Raw genomic sequence first — 6903 nt, forward strand, 5'->3', positions numbered from 1 at the left:
AGCAACTATGGCAAATCTTATATCGTTGCGAAGCCCCGGATGTTAGCTTTCCAACCCAACTGGAACCGCATCATTTGGACCTCTGTAGCTCAAGTTATGGTCGTTTAAGTGCGAAGAGGTCGGCTTGACAGCTTTCCGGTTCTTTCATTTCTTCATGAGTTCTCCAACTTTTCATGCTTTCTTTCTTCATTCCCTTGATCCAATCTTTGCCTCCTAAACCTTAAATCACTTAACAAACATATCAAGGCATCTAATGGAATCAAGGAGAATTAGATTTAGCTATTTTAAGTCCTAGAAAGCATGTTTTCACTCTTAAGCACAATTAAAGGAGAGTATACAAAACCATGCTATCTCATTGAATAAATGTGGGTAAAAGGTGATAAAATCTCCTAAAATCAATACAAGATAAACCCTACAAATGGGGTTTGTCACACCCTGGAGGAAAACCTTGCTGGCGTTTAAACGCCAGTAAGGGCAGCAATTGGGCGTTTAACGCCCAGTCTGGCACCATTCTGGGCGTTTAACGCGGGAAAGGGGCACCAGACTGGCGTTTAACGCCAGGAATAGGCATCAAGCTGGTGTTAAACGCCAGAAATGGGCACCAGCCCGGCGTTTAACGCCAGGATTGGCAGAAAGAGCAATTTTGCTCGCTACTTGGTGCAGGGATGAACTATCCTTGACACCTCAGGATCTGTGGACCCCACAGGATCCCCACCACTCTCTCTCTTCTTCACCCATTCACCAATCACCTCAACACCTCTTCCCCAAAAACCCCTCACCTATCAAATCCCACTATTCTCTTCACCACTCACATCCACCCTTCATAAAACCCCACCTACCTCACCATTCAAATTCAAACCACTTTCCCTCCCAAACCCACCCATATTGGCCGAACCATACACCCCCTCTCCACTCCTATATAAACCCATCCTCACTCCTTCATTTTCACACAACCTACACACTACTTCTCCCCCTTGGCCGAAAATAAAAGCCCCCTCCATCTCCTCCATTTCTTCTTCTCCTACTCTCTTCTTTCTTCTTTTGCTCGAGGACGAGCAAACCTTCTAAGTTTGGTGTGGTAAAAGCATTACTTTTTGTTTTTCCATAACCATTTATGGTATCTAAGGCCGGAGAAACCTCTAGAAAGAGGAAAGGGAAGGCAAAAGCTTCCACCTCCGAGTCATGGGAGATGGAGAGATTCATCTCAAGGGTGCATCAAGACCACTTCTATGAAGTTGTGGCCATGAAGAAGGTGATCCCCGAGGCCCCTTTCAAACTCAAAAAGAGTGAATATCCGGAGATCCGACATGAGATTCGAAGAAGAGGTTGGGAAGATCTTACCAACCCCATTCAACAAGTCGGAATCTTAATGGTTCAAGAGTTCTATGCCAATGCATGGATCACCAAGAACCATGATCAAAGTGTGAACCCGGACCCAAAGAATTGGCTTACAATGGTTCGGGGGAAATGCTTAGATTTTAGTCCGGAAAATGTAAGGTTGGCATTCAACTTGCCCATGATGCAAGGAGATGAACACCCTTACACTAGAAGGGTCAACTTTGATCAAAGGTTGGACCAAGTCCTCATAGACATTTGTGAAGAGAGCGCTCAATGGAAGAGAGATTCAAGAGGAAAGTCGGTTCAACTAAGAAGGCATGACCTCAAGCCCGTGGCTAGGGGATGGTTGGAATTTATCCAACGCTCAATCATTCCCACTAGCAACCGGTCCGAAGTTACTATAGACCGGGCTATCATGATTCATAGCATCATGATTGGAGAGGAAGTAGAAGTTCATGAGGTTATAGCCCAAGAACTTTATAAGGTGGCGGACAAGTCCTCTACCTTGGCAAGGTTAGCCTTTCCTCATCTTATTTGTCACCTCTGTTATTCAGTTGGAATTGACATAGAGGGAGACATCCTCATTGATGAGGACAAGCCCATCACTAAGAAAAGGATGGAGCAAACAAGAGATCCCACTCATCATGAAATCCCTGAGATGCCTCAAGGGATGCACTTGACAAACCCCATTTGTAGGGTTTATCTTGTATTGATTTTAGGGGATTTTATCACCTTTCACCCACATTTATTCAATAAAATAGCATGGTTTTGTATATTCTCCTTTAATTGTGCTTAAGAGTGAAAACATGCTTTTTAGGTCTTAAAATAGATAAATATAATTTACCTTGATTCCATTAGATGCCTTGATATGTTTGTTAAGTGATTTCAGATTTAGGAGGCAAATATTGGATTAAAGGAATGAAGAAAAAGCATGTAAAGTTGGAGAACTCATGAAGAAATGAAAGAACCGGAAAGCTGTCAAGCCGACCTCTTTGCACTTAAACGACCATAACTTGAGCTACAGAGGTCCAAATGATGCGGTTCCAGTTGGGTTGGAAAGCTAACATCCAGGGCTTCGAAATGATATAAATTTTGTCATATGTTGCTTCGCGTTCAGGGGCGCGCACGCGCACTTTGCGCGTGCGCGCCGATTCTGTCCGTGGCCCACTTTAATGAAATCGTCCCCAGCGGTTTTAGGAGCCTTGTGGGCCCAATCCAACTCATTTCTGATGCTATTTAAGTCAAGTATTGAAAGGGAATCAACATACTTTAGATACTTTTGATCATTAGCTTAGTTTTAGGAGTTAGAGTTAGTTTTAGAGAGAGAAGCTCTCACTTCTCTCTAGGATTAGGAATTAGGGTTAGATTATAGGATCTCATAGTTCTAGGTTTAATTCAAGTCTCCTTCTACTTCTACCTTAAAGTGGTGATTGCTACACTTTGGTTCTTCTTTCTATCCCTACCCTCTTGTTGTAATTTCTCTTATTTTGTTTCTAGGTTTTGTAATTGAGATATTCTTGTTCCTTTGTTTTCTTTTAATAATGCAATTTGAGATAATTCATGTGATTGTGATGTTGTTGATTGTTGTTTTGTTAATTCTTTGTAATTGTTGGTTGTTGATTCCTTTTATTCTTACAAATAAAAATGCTTTCTTTCATTACCCTCCAAGTGTTTGATGAAATGCTTGAGAGGATGTTAGAGTAGGATTTTATGTTCTTGGCTTGAGAAGGTAACTTAGGATTTCTTGAGTCACTAGTGTCCAATTGATTGCTAGTTGATAGCCATTAACTCTAGCCTTCATTAATCCAATTAGTGGAAAGCTAGGACTTATGGACTATGATTGATATAACTCACTTGACTTTCCTTTGTTAATTGATTTAAGGATGACTAAGTGGGATTAATCCTTGCAACTACCATACTTGTGGCTAGTGATAATGATGAAGACCCTTGACAACCAAATCTTGCCAAGACCATTTTGTTAATAAAGTTTCCTTACCATTTACTATTCATGTTTCTCATCTAAAACCCCAAAATAACTCACAACCAATAACAAGACACTTTATTGTAAATCCTAGGGAGAACGACCCGAGGTTTAAATACTTCGGTTTATAGATTTTAGGGGTTTGTACTTGTGACAAACAAATTTTTGTATGAGAGGATTATTGTTGGTTTAGAGACTATACTTCGACGAGATTTCATTTGTAAAATTCTAAACCGTCAAAAATCCAATCGTCAGCACTTTCCTCCACAAAACTATTGGGAGCAAATCAACACCTCCCTAGGAGAATTGAGTTCCAACATAGGACAACTAAGGGTGGAGCACCAAGAACATTCTATCCTCCTCCATGAAATTAGAGAAGATCAAAAAATCATGAGAGAGGAGCAACAAAGGCAAGGAAGAGACATTGAAGAGCTCAAGCACTCCATAAGATCTTCAAGAGGAAGAACAAGTCGCCATCACTAAGGTGGACCCGTTCTTTAATCTCCTTGTTCTTTATTTTCCTATTTTTCGAATTTTCATGCTTATGTTTATCTATGTTTGTGTCTTATGATCATTAGTGTCTTAGTGTCTATGCCTTAAAGTTATGAATGTCCTATGAATCCATCACCTTTCTTAAATGAAAAATGTTCTTAATTGAAAAAGAGAAGAATTGCATGAATTTTGAATTTTATAACAGATTAATTATTTTGATGTGGTGGCAATACTTTGACTTCTGAATGTATGCTTGAACAGTGCATGTCTTTTGAATTTGTTGTTCATAAATGTTAGCTCTTGAAAGAATGATGAAAAAAAGGAGACATGTTACTGAGGATCTGAAAAATCATAAAAATGATTCTTGAAGCAAGAAAAAGCAGTGAATAAAAAAAACGAAAAAAAGAAAAAAAAGAAAAAAAATAATGAAGTTGTGATCCAAGGCAAAAAGAGTGTGCTTAAGAACCTTGGACACCTCTAATTGGGGACTCTAGCAAAGCTGAGTCACAATCTGAAAAGGTTCACCCAATTATGTGTCTGTGGCATGTATGTATCCGGTGGTAATACTGGAAGACAGAGTGCTTTGGGCCACGGCCAAGACTCATAAAGTAGCTGTGTTCAAGAATCATCATACTTAACTAGGAGAATCAATAACACTATCTGGATTCTGAGTTCCTATGGAAGCCAATCATTCTGAATTTCAAAGGATAGAGTGAGATGCCAAAACTGTTCAGAGGCAAAAAGCTAAAAGCCCCGCTCATCTAATTAATACTGATCTTCATAGATGTTTTTGGAATTCATTGCATATTCTCTTATTTTTATCTTATTTGATTTTTAGTTGCTTGGGACAAGCAACAATTTAAGTTTGGTGTTGTGATGAGCGGATAATTTATACGCTTTTTGGCATTGTTTTCAGTATGTTTTTAGTATGTTTTAGTTAGTTTTTATTATATTTTTATTAGTTTTTAGTTAAAATTCACTTTTCTGGACTTTACTATGAGTTTGTGTGTTTTTCTGTGATTTCAGGTATTTTCTGGCTGAAATTGAGGGACCTGAGCAAAAATTTGATTCAGAGGCTGAAAAGGACTGCAGATGCAGTTGGATTCTGACCTCCCTGCACTCGAAGTGGATTTTCTGGAGCTACAGAAGCCTAATTGGGGCGCTCTCAATTGCGTTGGAAAGTAGACATTCTGGGCTTTCCAGCAATATATAATAGTCCATACTTTTTCGAGATTTGATGGCCCAAACCGGAGTTCCAAATCAGCTCAAGACTGCCCAGCGTTAAACGCCGGAACTGGCACAAGAATGGGAGTTAAACGCCCAAACTGGCACAAAAGCTGGCGTTTAACTCCAAGAAAAGTCTCTACACATAGAAGCGTCAATGCTCAGCCCAAGCACACACCAAGTGGCCCCGAAAATGGATTTTTATGTCATTTACTCATCTTTGTAAACCCTAAGCTACTAGTTCTCTACAAATAAGACCTTTTGCTATTGTATTTTCATCTTGGTTCTTCTGGTTCCCTCTCTGGGGCCGAAGCCAATGATCACCATTATCACTTATGTATTTTTAACGGTGGAGTTTCTACACACCATAGATTAAGGTGTGGAGCTCTGCTGTACCTCGAGTATTAATGCAATTACTATTGTTCTTCTATTCAATTCAGCTTATTCTTGTTCTAAGATATCACTTGTTCCTCAACTTGATGAATGTGATGATCCGTGACACTCATCATCATTCTCACCTATGAACGTGTGCCTGACAACCACCTCCGTTCTACCTTAGATTGAGTGGATATCTCTTAGATCCCTTAATCGGAATCTTCGTGGTATAAGCTAGAATTGATGGCGGCATTCAAGAGAATCCCGAAGGTCTAAACCTTGTCTGTGGTATTCTGAGTAGGATTCAAGGATTGAATGACTGTGACGAGCTTCAAACTCGCGATACATGATCGAGAACCGACAGCTGAATAGCCGTGCTGTGACAGAGCGCGTTGAACATTTTCACTGAGAGGACGGGACTGTAGCCACTGACAACGGTGATGCCCAACATACAGCTTGCCATGGAAATGAGTAAGAAGGATTGGATGAAGACAGTAGGAAAGCAGAGAGACGGAAGGGACAAAGCATCTCCATACGCTTATCTGAAATTCTCACCAATGAATTACATAAGTATTTCTATCCTTATTTTATGTTTTATTCATAAATCATCCATAACCATTTGAATTTGCCTGACTGAGATTTACAAGATGACCATAGCTTGCTTCATACCAACAATCTCCGTGGGATCGACCCTTACTCGCGTAAGGTTTATTACTTGGACGACCCAGTGCACTTGCTGGTTAGTTGTGCGAAGTTGTGATAAAGAGTTGAGATTGCAATTGAGCGTACCATGTTGATGGCGCCATTGATGATCACAATTTCGTGCACCAGCTTGATACACAACCCAAAGAGAAACTGGATACATAGGATAATATGGTCAGCAGATTCTTGACCAAATTCTTTCCACCTTGGAGGCTGAGCAAGCTAAGAACTGATGTTCAGACCTTTAGGCAACAAGAAGGTGAATTTCTTTATGAAGCTTGGGAGATGTACAAGGTTATGCTTAGAAAGTGTCTTTCCAACATGTTTTCGGACTGGATACAGTTGTAGATCTTTTATGATGTGATTACTCAGGTCGCCATAACTTCTTTGGATAATTCTGTAGGCGGATCTCTTCATATGAAAAAAATCACTGAAGAGATAATATACTAATTGCTAATGAATTCATGTATTCTCTAAAAAACAAAAATTACGATTGCTATGATTTAGCTCTGAAGATAGATTAGTAAGGCTTATGACATAGTTAAATGATTTTTTGTTTGAGCAATGATAAGAAAAATAGAATTTTGCAATAGATGGATGGCTTGGATCAAGGAGTGTATGATTACAGTTTCATGCTCTATTACTGTAGATGGTTTAGCTCAGTTTTTTTCATTTTTTATTCTGCTGGTAATCATTGTTGGCAAGCTTTCCTTTTTTTCTATGGATAGAACTTTTTTATTATGAAAAAGTATAAGAACCAACTACAATCTAAGCCAATTCAAATCAATCTT

The sequence above is a fragment of the Arachis stenosperma genome, chromosome 6 (genome assembly GCF_014773155.1).
Source record: "Arachis stenosperma cultivar V10309 chromosome 6, arast.V10309.gnm1.PFL2, whole genome shotgun sequence".
Lineage (NCBI taxonomy): Eukaryota > Viridiplantae > Streptophyta > Magnoliopsida > Fabales > Fabaceae > Arachis > Arachis stenosperma.